Genomic DNA, 13,075 nt, shown 5'->3' with positions numbered 1-13,075 from the left:
GTTTTTTAAAACTTTAAAAAAATTATATTTATTTATTTATTTATTTATTGGATAGAGATAGCTAGAAATTAAGAGGAAGGGGGACTTAGAGAGGGAGAGAGAGACACCTGCAGCACAGCTCCACCACTTGGGAAGCTCTCCCCTGAACATGGGAAGCAGGGGCTTGAACCTGGGTCCTTGAGCATTGTAACAGGTGCGCCACCACTTGGTCCCGAAGCAGTGTCTCTGTTTAGGCATTTATGAAGATAATGCCATTATTTCTCACGAGGTATACATGTCACTTTCATTTTGCAAAAGTTAATATATCTAATAGCTTGCAAATGGTCAAGTTGGGATTTATTTATTTATTTATTTTTTAACCAGAACACTGTTTAGCTTTGGCTTATGGTGGTGTGGGGGATTGAACTTGGGAATTCGGAGCCTCAGGCTAGAGAATCTTTTTGTATAACCATTATGTTATCTACCCCCACCCCGTCTAGTTGGGATTTAAATTCAGTCCATTTCCTCCCTGAATCCTTATTATTCATTTTTCTTGTAGTGATTAATTTTAGAAAATGTTTGCATACTCCCTTATTTCTATAAAATAAAAATATGACTTTTCAAAGTAAAACTGAAAAATATTTTTCTGGGATTTAGAAAATCAAACACACACACACACACACACACACACACACACACACACGAGACTAAGTTTTATGAGAGCACAAACCATGGAACCAGATCTATTCTTTTTTTCCCCCCAGAACATTGCTTAATTCTGATTTATAGTGTGATATTTGACATCTGGGATTAAACCTAGGACCTTTGGTTCCTAAGGCATAAAAAAAAAAATACCATTATACTAACTCCTCAGCCTTCTATATCTGTTCTTGAACCACACAGAGCCTGTGTGCTTATCCCTAGCACACATCAATAAAGATTTGCTCAGTAGGGGCCAGGTGGTGGCACACCTGGCTGAGCACACATGTTACAATGTGCAAAGCCCTGGGTTCAAGCCCCTGGTCCCCACCTACAGGGGAAAGCTTTGTGAGTGGTGAAGCAGGGCTGCAGGTGTCTCTCTTTCTCTCTAGCATCCCCTCCCCTCTCGATTTCTGGCTGTCTCTATCCAATAAATACAGTAAAAAAAATTTTTAAAAAATGATTTAAAAATATTTTCTCAATATAGCATCCACAGAAGATAATGTTTGAGGTTAGGTGGTGGATATACATGAAAATCTTCAATATTCTACTGTTATACTTGGGAGTCTCTTTTTTAAAATTTTTTAAAAAAATATTTACTTATTTATTCCCTTTTGTTGTCCTTGTTTTTTATCGTAGTTATTATTGATGTCGTTGTTGTTGGATAGGACAGAGAAAAATGGAGAGAGGAGGGGACGATAGAGAGGGGGAGAGAAAGGCTCCTGCAGACCTGCTTCACCGCCTGTGAAGGGACTCCCCTGCAGGTGGGGAGCCGGAGGCTTGAACTGGGATCCTTACGCCGGTCCCTGCGCTTTGAGCCACCTGCGCTTAACCCGATGCACCACCGCCCGACTCCCGGGAGTCTCTTAAAGGGAAATAAGATCTAGATTAATGTAAATTGTTTGAAAGTAAGTTCTCTTCATAAAATTGTCTAAATCAAATCAAGGGCAGTTTTCACATCTGCCAATATATTTTCTACTCAAATCTTAATAAAAACATTTGGGGGGTTGGGCGGTAGCGCAGCGGGTTAAGCGCACATGGAGCAAAACGCAAGGACCATAGTAAGGATCCTGGTTCGAGCCCCCGGCTCCCCACCTGCAGGGGGGTCGCTTCACAAGTGGTGAAGCAGGTCTGCAGGTGTCTGTCTTTCTCCCTCTTTGTCTTCTCCTCCTCTCTCCATTTCTCTCTGACCTATCCAACAACAATAACAACAAATAATGATAACCACAAGAATAATACAACAACAAGGGCAACAAAAGGGGGAAAAATGGCCTACAAGAGCAGTGGATTCGTGGTGCAGGCACTGAGCCCCAGCAATAACCCGGAGGCAAAAAAATAAATAAAAATAGAAAACATTTTGTGTATGTTTAAGAACTCCCCCCCATAGTTGCTTGGTTTTCTCTAACAAATTTATCCCTGGAAAATCAATAAAAGAAGTAGGCTGGATAAAAGCTAGATTACAGACCTGGGAGGTGGCAGAACTGGACTTTCCAACATGATGTCTGGACTTTGATCTTTGGCAGTGCATATACCAGAGTGATACTCTGGTTCATAAATAAGGGGGGAAAAAACCTAGATTGGAGTGCAAAGAGTGAAGATTTATGATAACTTTATTCCCAGCACCTTACTGTAATAGCTGTATAGTACATATTGAAACAGAATAAAGAGAAAAAAAGGGAGAAAAATGAGTTAGGAATCTTGGATTTTAGCCTTGGGTTGGTTATGTGAACTTGAGCCAATTGTCTCTTCTTTTCATTCTTCAGTTTTCCTTTTTTTTTTTTTTTTTTTTTTTCAATTTTTTAATTTTTACTTTTTGGACAGAAACAGCCAGAAATCAAGAAGGGGAGATAGAGAGGGAGAGAGATGGAGAGATACCTGCAGCCCTGCTTCACTACTCGTGAAGCTTTCCCCCTGTAAGTGGGGACCAGGGGCTCGAACCTGGGTCCTTGTGCACTGTAACATGTGTGCTCAACCAGGTGAGCCACCACCTGGCCCCGTTCCTCAGTTTTCTTAACTAAAAGCCAGAGATGGTGTATAACATTCCCTGTCCACCCTCCCCCCCCACCCCCAGTGACCAAGCCAGCATTCCAGAATACCTTCTCACTCAGTTATATTAAAGCCTTGGTCATAAAACAGCCCTTCCCAGACTGTATCCACCCTGGTCACACACTCCTAGCAAGCTGGAGAGTACAGTCTTTTCTTTTTTCTTGAATGTATTTTATTTGAATGGGAGAGCTATATAGAGTGGAAGGTACAGAGACAGACCAGCACCGCGCAGCTGATCATTAAAACACGCACCCCCCCTCCCCCCATTCTGGTGTCCAGGCTCTAATAAACAGGAGTCATTCCTGATATAAATTGGACCATATTTCTTTAGGGCCACTAGGGGGTACTATAGTATTAGTTCAATGGTCATCTTCCAATTTACCCAATTCTATTGATGGGACTCCCCCCCATTTATTCTTCTGAAAAAAACTTTTCTTATTTTTAATGTTCAAATTAATTCAAATTTATACTAAAAAGCACAAGATCCAATTCAGTAATAAAAGCTGGATAAATCCAGGAATATGAATCATAAGACTTACTCTGGAAGTTAGATCATAGAGCTATTTGAGTAGTACAGCTTAAAAATGTTAAGATTTTTGCCTGGGTCAGAAAGAGGGCGTTGAGGAAATGAGCACACCCTAACAAAACAAAAAAAGTCCACCTCAGAAGTGTGCCGAATCTACAGAAGACAACTAGACAACAGATGCTCAGAACAGAGCTCCCCAAGATGTATCACTCTGGCATGCCGACTTTTGAACTAAGCTCAACAAAGGCCCTGCAGGTGCCCAAGAAAACATTACCACTTCCTTAACTCTCTAGAAGGATGACAGATGCCAGGGCGAGGCAGTCTAAACTAGAATGAAATCTAAACAGAAATAATCTGTTAGCCAGAGATACCTATTTAGTGGGCAGGGTAAACAACTCATTACAGAGGATCTGGTCTATTTATGGGAGTTACCTTCTCCTCACTACGTGAGCTCCCTCCTTTTTTCTTTCTTTCTTTTTTTTTTTAAGACTTCATTTTAATTTTTCTTTAACTTCTTTTATTTATTGGATAGAGACAGCCAGAAATTGAGAGGGAAGAGGGAAGATAGAGAGGGAGAGCGGCAGAGAGACACCTGCAGCCCTGCTTCACCACTTGCACAGCTTTCCCCCTGCAGGTGGGGACCAGGGGCTTGAACCGGGGTCCTTGAACATTGTAACATATACTCTCAACCAGGTGTGCCACCATCCAGCCCCCCTCCTTTTTTTTTGAAGTCCCAGGTTCCCATCCTTTTTCTTATCATAAGATATATATATATATCCATACTTTGCCTTACTGACTTTGGAATCCACATGTCTATGGAGGTTCCCTAGAGGTAAGTACTAAAAATTTTTCTATTATGAATCTGTCTGATGTTAATTTGATTTGACTAGCCCAAGAAGAACCCAGAGGGGTGGGAGGAATTTTTTTCCTCTTCCCTAACAATAATGAAACAGGAAAATGAAAGGCAACTTAAATAAAAATAGAAATATGTCATGTTCTTAGATAAGAAGACTCAACCTTATAAATATTTTAAACCATTCCCTCCAAAAAAAAAAAATACTATACAATTCTAATCAAAGTACCAATGGTATATCCTAAGACATTTGATAAAATAGTTCTTAAATGTATTGAGAAAAATTAATCTAAGAAAAGTCAAGAGGAAAGATTTCAGCTTTGGGTGGGGAGTGAACTACTAGGTTTTAAATTAAGCTACAACATGGTTGAAATTAAGTCGGTATCATAGCTGGAACAAAAGTGAACAAACAGCCCCATCAAACAGGATATTAAGTTCAGAAGCTAAGCCGGGTATGGGGCCCTGGATGCATGCATATGTGTATGTACATGTAGATATGCATTATGGTTATATCTAGCTGCCTAACACTCTACCAAGCTTGGAAAATAAAGAAGGGCAGGTCTTTTCTCTTCTAAAAGAAAGGACATCATCATGGGTGAAGCAAAGATACAGTAGGTACATCACTGACCCAAGAGAAGAGAACATTTTGGTAGGGGTACTGTCACTGGGACCATTATGGCCGTATTCTTTCTGTAAATACAACTGTTGACCAATTTCTGTTAGCATTCTAACCAGCTTGTTCCTACAGAGGTCCCTGGCAGAGTCTTTGTCATTCTCTTTCAACTTTCTCATTGTTTATGTAAATATTTAGTCTGTTTCAGACACATTCCATTCTATTTAGACTACTTAGAATTGGTTACTAATGACTGCAACTATGAACCCTGACTTGTACACAAAATGTTGATGGGCGGTTAAAATGTAAGTCAGATGTAGCTTGCTTTTTTTTTTTTTTTTTTGCTTCCTGGGTTATTGCTGGGACTCGGTGCCTAAACTATGAATCCACTGCTCTTGGTAGTTATCTTTTTTCCATTGTTGCTGCTGTTGGATAGGACAGAGAGAAATGGAGAGAGGAGGGGAAGACAGAGAGGGGGAAAGAAAGATAGACACCTACAGACCTGCTTCACCACTCGAGGGGTGACCCCCCTGCAGGTGGGGAACCAGGGGATCAAACCGGATACTTGAGCCAGTCCTTGCATTTCATGCCATGTGCACTTAGCCCAGTGGGCTAGCACCTGGTCCCTGCTTTTTTATATATTTTTTTACTTCAGGACTTGTATAAGACCATGGAGTGGAAACCAAGCCAAGTGGAATTTGTCCAATGTTTTCAGAATCTCAGTTGAATTTCTAGAATTACAAAAATGTCAGTTATTTCACAAGTCTATAAAATTTTGAAGTAGTACTATATCTGGCAGTGGAGATAGTATAATGGTTATGCAAAAACACTTTGATGCCTGAGGCTCCAAAGTCCTAACTCTAATCCCATGAACCACCATAAACTGGAGCTGAGCAGTGCTCTGGTCTGTGTATCTGCCATTAAAATAAACTCTTCATCTGCACTATTCCAGCCTTTAGGTTCATGATTGGTCAACAGTTTGTTTGGCTTTATATGTTAACTCTCTTTTTAGCCACCAGGTTCCAGATGCTAGCATGATGCCAACCATACTTCCCTGGACAGACAAACCCACCAATGTGTCCTGGAGCTCTGATTCCCCAGAACCTCACCCCACTAGGGAAAGAGAGAAGCAGGCTGGGAGTATGGATCAACCTGTCAATACCCATGTTCAGCGGAGAAGTAATTACAGAAGCCAGACCTTCCACCTTCTGCATCCCACAATGACCCTGGGTCCATACTCCCAGAGGGTTAAAGAATAGGAAAGCTATCAAGGGAGGGGAGGGGATACGGAGTTCTGGTGGTGGGAATAGTGTGGAGTTGTACCCCTCTTATCCTATGGTTTTGTCAGTGTTTCCTTTTTATAAATAAAATAAAAGTAAACAAACAATAAATAAATATTTTTCAAAAGAAAAGTACTATGTTTAAAATTTTTTTTAACAGAGAATAAGGCACACTGTTGGCATCTGATAATTTCACTTTAAATACCAGGTGAATTAGAAACTCTAGTTCTTCAGGGGCGATGTAATAAAAATGACCTTTGGCTTACATCCCTTGGTGATAGAAACATTTACTTTGAAAGTGTGAGTCTTATATCACTTATTCATATTCCTTTCAATTTTATATGACTATAAAATTTTAATTCCTTGGCTTTAATTATGAAGGCAGAGGAAAGCAGAACAGATAAGTAGATGGTATTCTTTATGTTGGGTGACAGACAAAATTTTAGGTTGGCTATTATTATTAATTAGCCCTTTAATTATTTTCATTAAATCAAAGAGGTCTACTAGACACAATGGCATGAAAAAACCACAGTTAAGTGTCAGTCTGATCAGAGACAAAGTAGAAACTTCAGGTTTCCAGAATCTAGTGATTTCCTTGTTATCCTATATTGTGGAGGAGTTCTATTAAAATAACAATGTACTCAAGCATATACCTATGGGACTACATCAAATTAAAAAGCTTCTGCACAGCAAAAGAAACCACTACCCAAACCAAGAGACCCCTCACAGAATGGGAGAAGATCTTTACATGTCATACATCAGACAAGAGGCTCATAACCAAAATATATAAAGAGCTTGCCAAACTCAACAACAAGAAAACAACCCCATTCAAAAATGGGGAGAGGACATGGACAGAATATTCACTGCAGAAGAGATCCAAAATGCTGAGAAAAACATGAAAAAAATGCTCCAAGTCTTTGATTGTCAGAGAAATGCAAATAAAGACAACAATAAGCTACCACTCCACTCCTGTGAGAATGTCAGACATCAGAAAACGAAGCAACAACAAATGCTGGAGAGTTTGTGGGGTCAAAGGAACCTTCCTGCACTGCTGGTGGGAATGTCAACTAGTCCATCCTCTGTGGAGAACAGTCTGGAGAACTCTCAGAAGGCTAGAAATGGATCTACCCTATGATCCTGCAATTCCTCTCCTGGGGATATGTCCTAAGGAACCCAACACACTCATCCAAAAAGATCTGTGTATACATATGTTCTTAGCAGCACAATTTGTAATAGCCCAAATCTGGAAGCAACCCAGGTGTCCAACAACAGATGAGTGGCTGAGCAAGGTGTGGTCTATATACACAATGGAATACTACTCAGCTATTAAAAATGATGACTTCACCATTTTCAGCTGATGACATCTGCTGTGCCGATGACATCTGCTGTGCAACTCAGGCATCCAAGTCTGACATCCTCGAGGAAACACTCACGAAAGACATGTCTCTGATATCTGATTACTGTAAAAAATGGCGACTAATCCCTAGCACTGCAAAAACGGTATCATCTGTTTTCCATCTACATCATGCCTCGGCCTCGCGTGAGCTTAATGTGCAGCTTGGCGATACGAGAATCCGGCGTGAAGCCCAGCCAGTCTATCTTGGCGTTACTCTCGATCGCACTCTGTCATTTCACGAACATCTCATACAAACTGCAGCAAAGGTGGGCGCGAGGAATCACATCATTGCAAGACTGGCCAGCTCCTCATGGGGCACGAGCGCTTCCACACTGCGATCATCCTCTCTGGCATTATGCTATTCCACTGCAGAATACTGTGCCCCAGGATGGTTCTGTAGCCCCCATGTCCACTTGGTCGATTCCAAATTATATTCCTCCATGAGGATCATTTCTGGAACCATCCGTTCCACCCCGGTTCCATGGCTGCCAGTCCTTAGCAACATCGCCCCGCCAGGTATTCGTCGGGATGCGGCATCATCTAAGTTCATTTCCCACGTCTACGCTCGACCGGACCTGCCAATATACGCGGATATCTTCGCCCACCCTGTCCAACGCTTGACGTCTCGTCACCCAATCTGGTCCCCTACGCCTACACTGAACTTCTCTGTTCCAGACTCTTGGAAACAGAGCTGGCAGTCAGCTGAGGTCAAGAACAAACACCTCATCACAGACCCCTGCGAGCGTCAACCCGGCTTTGACCTAGCACGTTATGATTGGGCCCTCCTCAATCGCTATGGAACAGGCCATGGCCGGTGCGCTGCTATGTTCCATCGCTGGGGAGCCAGAGACGACCCGAACTGCCCCTGCGGCTCCAGACAGACTATGACCCACATAGTCAACGACTGCCACCTCTCCAGATTCTGTTGTTAAAATTCGGAGGCTCCAGCTGGCCGGGTTAGCTTCACAGGCGGGTAACAGAGACAACCAGAGACATACGGCTGGACAGGGAAGCTGTATTTCTTTATTCATGAACAACAATTCATAAACTAAACCAAACTAATCACCAAACAGAACTCTGCTGTCTCTTTGAGGCGGCGCAAGCACTCTCTAACTCTTCAACTCTCCAACTCTGGAACTCTGGAACTCTGAAACCCTCTCTCGGGGTTCCCAGGGGCGGGGCCAAGTGGGCCCTCGAAACTAACTGGACTGATCCAATCCTCTTGGCGGGGGAGAACTAGAACAACCCACTGTAAAGCATACAACAAGATTCAAAGGAGGTCTCGAAACTCTACATCAGGGTCAACCTGACGCTGTTGACTGGCTACGGAAGAAGGGCAAACGCTAGAAGAAGAAGAATTAGAGAGGAAAAGAGAAGTTGACTAGAGCTCTCCTCAGGGCTCTGGCCAGGGGTGGAATTCAGGGCCTCATATTCACAAGCCCTGTGCTCTACTTCTTGAACCATCTTCCAAGCTACAGCTTTGCTGTTTCTTTTACTGGTGAGAATTTTCAGAAATATTCAAAATAATAATTATATTGTTTATTTTTTCCTCCAGTGTTATTGCTGGAGTTCAGTGCCTGCACTATGAATCCACTGATCCTGTGGCCATTTTTTCGATTTTTTTTTTCTTTTTGGATAGAGAACAGAGAGAAACTGAGAGGGGAGGGGAAGATAGAGCTGAGAAATGCTCTGGTTAAAAAAAAAGAAAAAAACACCCACAGACCTGTTTTACCGCTTGTGAGGCAACCCCCCTGCAGGTGCGGAGCTGGGGGCTCGAACTGGGATCCTTCCCGCGGGTCCTTGCACTTCTGAGCTATGTGAGCTTAAGCTGGTGGGCCACGACCTCCCCACCTTTTTTAAAAAGAATTTTTAGACTAATAAGGTAAGGAAGCAGGCAAAGTTTATCTGTCTCATTTGAATGACTACGTTCCTATAGGTGCTAGGAGGAATTCAGGTCTATAACAATATGCAGAGTATGGAATTCTCAAAATATAGGAACAATTCTATATGTACGGATGGTTCTGCTTGAGATATGACCCTTTTTCTACTTCTCCATAGCTCAACAACTAAAGGATTAGATCACAGAACAGTAGGAGGCTGATTCTAACTGGTTGTTTCATATTTCCAGTGACAATAATTAAAAAAAAAACACATAACTAATCCCTTAGTGGGATATACTATACCTAGATGACAACCAACCAACCAAACAAAAGCCTATTATTATACCAAAGAAAAGGACTTTGGGGACAGAGGGGAGGCAGAAGGTGGTGAGAATGTTGGTGTCTTGGAGATTGATGGTGGAAAGGACATAAGCTGGGCTGAGAGTGTTTTGCAGACACCGATCGGGGAAAATGAGGAATGTATTCATGTGCCAACAGCTGTCTGTAAACAACCCCCTAAAAAATGATGTGGAAGGGAGTCGGGCTGTAGCGCAGCGGGTTAAGCGCAGGTGGCGCAAAGCACAAGGACCGGCATAAGAATCCCGGTTCGAACCCCGGCTCCCACCTGCAGGGGAGTCGCTTCACAGGTAGTGAAGCAGGTCTGCAAGTGTCTATCTTTCTCTCCTCCTCTCTGTCTTCCCCTCCTCTCTCCATTTCTCTCTGTCCTATCCAACAATGACAACAACAATAATAACTACAACAGTAAAACAACAAGGGCAACAAAAGGGAATAAATAAAATAAATATTTTAAAAAATATTTTTAAAAAATGATGTGGAAAAGAAATCTTGAGGAAAGTCTTAAATTCTTAAATGACCTACCACATTGAAAAAATTTAAATTTCTTTTAATTTTAAAATTTTTATTTTAAATTTAATTTATTTTACTATGATAGAGAGGAGTTGAGGTGTAAGGGGAAGACAGAGAGGGAGACAGAGACAGACCTCTGCAGTACAGCATCATCACTCATGAAGCTTTGCCCCTACAAGTGGGGGCCAGGGGCTTTAACTTGGGTCATTGTACATGGTAACAGGTGTGGTCAAGCAGGTGCCCCCCTGTTTGGGCCACCAATAACCTACCAGATTATAAGTTAAAAAAAAAATTGAAATAATTAAAGTATTACAAAAGTCAAGACTACTACTTTAGTCTATTAAAAATATTTATTTATTTATTTATTTATTTATTTATTGGATAGAGACAGAGAAATCGAAAGGGTAGAGGGAGATAGAGAGGAAGAGAGAAAAGGAGACACTTGCTTATGAAAATTTCTCCCTGCAGGTGGGGACCCAGGACTTGAACCTGGTCATTGCACATGGTAATATATGCACTCAACCAGGTATGCCACTGCCTAGCCCCTTAGACTGATTTTTTTTAAGCTACTTTAAAATATTTATTATTTATTTATTTATATTCCCTTTTGTTTCCCTTTTTTTAAAATTGCTGTTGTAGTTATTATTGTTGATGTCATCGTTGTTAGACAGGACAGAGAGAAATGGAGAGAGGAGGGGAATATAGATGGGGGGAGAAAGATAGACACCTGCAGACCTGCTTCACCACTTGTGAAGCAACTCCCCTGCAGGTGGGGAGCTGGGGGTCACACCGGGATCCTTGGTCCTTGTGCTTTGGGCCACGTGCGCTTAACCCGCTGCATTATTGCCCAACTCCCCGCTATTTTATTTTAATGAGAAAGATATACAGAGAAAAACACACACAGAGAGAGAGAGACAAAGACCAGAGCACTGCTCAACTCTGGCTTACGGTGATGCTGAGGATTGAACCTGAGACCTCAAAACATCAGGCATAGACCTCTAACAGATCCATCCCTCTCACCACTGTCACTGGTCATCTCCATCAGGTACAACAAAATGGACCCCTTTGTGGGCCCCTATCAGACCTGAATCAACAGTGGTAGGAAATGTTCCATTCTCCGAAGCGAGGTTGGATAGCATACTCTGCCTATCACGGGAGGATGATGGGTCCTGAAATTGACGCAGCCTGGAATGTTCTAGCCGCGACCACGGAGTGTGAGCTCAGACCTACAGGGATGCAGAGGTTACACAGGCCCCTGTGCTGACTATGGGCCCCAGATCAGATCAATGGGGCTTACAATTAAAAATATTTATATACTTTTCTCATATTTGGGAGCTACTCTCTTCCATGATCCAGCTTTCTGGTCCTTTTTCCAACTGTGACACCATCTCCCCAGACAATAGCTTAGGTCACCTGCATATTGGATGTCAGGTGCAGGCAAAAGCTAGTTGGGTCATGGGCCCTTTGGAATATACCTAAAATAGACCTACTAGTTTTTTCCAAAATGAAGACCCCAAATCTCCATCCACAATATTCTTGCCTTTAGGTTCATGACTAGTCAACAATTTGCTTTGCTTTCTATCTTAACTATTTTTCAGCCACCCGATTCCAGATGCTACCATGATGCCAACGTGACTTCCAGATGACCCCACCAATATGTCCTGGAGCCCCACCTCCCCAGATCCTTGCCCCACTAGGGAAAGAGAGAAACAGGCTGGGAGTATGGATCAATCTGCCAACGCTCATGTTCAGCGAGGAAGCAATTACAGAAGCCAGAACTTCCACCTTCTGCACCCCATAATGTCCCTGGGTCCATACGCCCAGAGGGTTAAAGAATAGGAAAGCTATCAGGGGAGGGGATGGGATATGGATTTCCGGTGGCGGGATTGTGTGGAGTTGTACCCCTCTTATCCTATGGTCTTGTCAGTGTTTCCATTTTATAAATAAAAACTTAAAAAAAAAATCAGGCATGAGTTTTTTTTTGAATAATCATTATGTTATCTCCCCAGGTCTCTTAGTTTAATTCTTAAGAAAAGCAATGTAATCATAAAATCAAAGAAATAAATGTTAGCATTTTAAACTTTGAATTGAAAAATTCAGGTTAAACTGGCAATGCATTTTTGTCTTAAATAAAAGATATTTCCTAATTCTGTACAAAGAAAAGGCTCAAAAGCTATGAACAACTACTACAGACATTAAGACCACAGGGGGCTGGGCAGTAGTACACCTGGTTAAACACACAAAGCACAAGGACCAACACAAGGATCCTGGCTTGAGCCTGTGGCTCTCCACCTGCAGTGGTGTGTGTGTGTGTGGGGTCTGCAGTGGTCTATCTTTCTCTCCCCCTCTCTATTTTTCTCTCCCCCTCTCTATCTTCCTCTCCTCTCTCAATTTCTCTTTGTCCTATCCAACAACAACAATGGAAAAAAGATGGCCTCCAGGAGCAGGGTACTTGTGAAGGCACTGAGCCCCATTGATAACCCTGGAGGCAAAAAAGAAAAAGAAAATTAACACCACTACAGTCTAGATTGTGTTTTCTAGGGTTTCAAGAAAGATGACTAATTTGGGATCTGTGGAAAGAAATGTATAAGATGAACTGGAACATTTTTTCTTAACATGGTACCAGGAAATGACATCAGAACCTCTGAATGACCCCCCCCCAGCCCAGTCTTCCTTCCTGTATTTGCCTTCTCTCCCCTCCCCTCCCTTCCCTCCCCTTCCCTTTGCCCTCTCTCCTTCCTTCCTTCCTTCCTTCCTTCCTTCCTTCCTTCCTTCCTTCCTTCCTTATTTTTGAAGGAAAAGAGAGCAGAGAGGACAAGAGAGAGGAAAACCACCATGGGACTGTTCTACTGTCCGTGGAGCACCCACACTAACACCCACAGTGCTCTGCTGTGGTGTCCATGCTTAAACCAAGGACTCACACATGCTAAGGTGCT

Source organism: Erinaceus europaeus, chromosome 18 (assembly GCF_950295315.1).
Source record: "Erinaceus europaeus chromosome 18, mEriEur2.1, whole genome shotgun sequence".
NCBI lineage: Eukaryota > Metazoa > Chordata > Mammalia > Eulipotyphla > Erinaceidae > Erinaceus > Erinaceus europaeus.
This window is presented reverse-complemented; position numbering follows the sequence as displayed.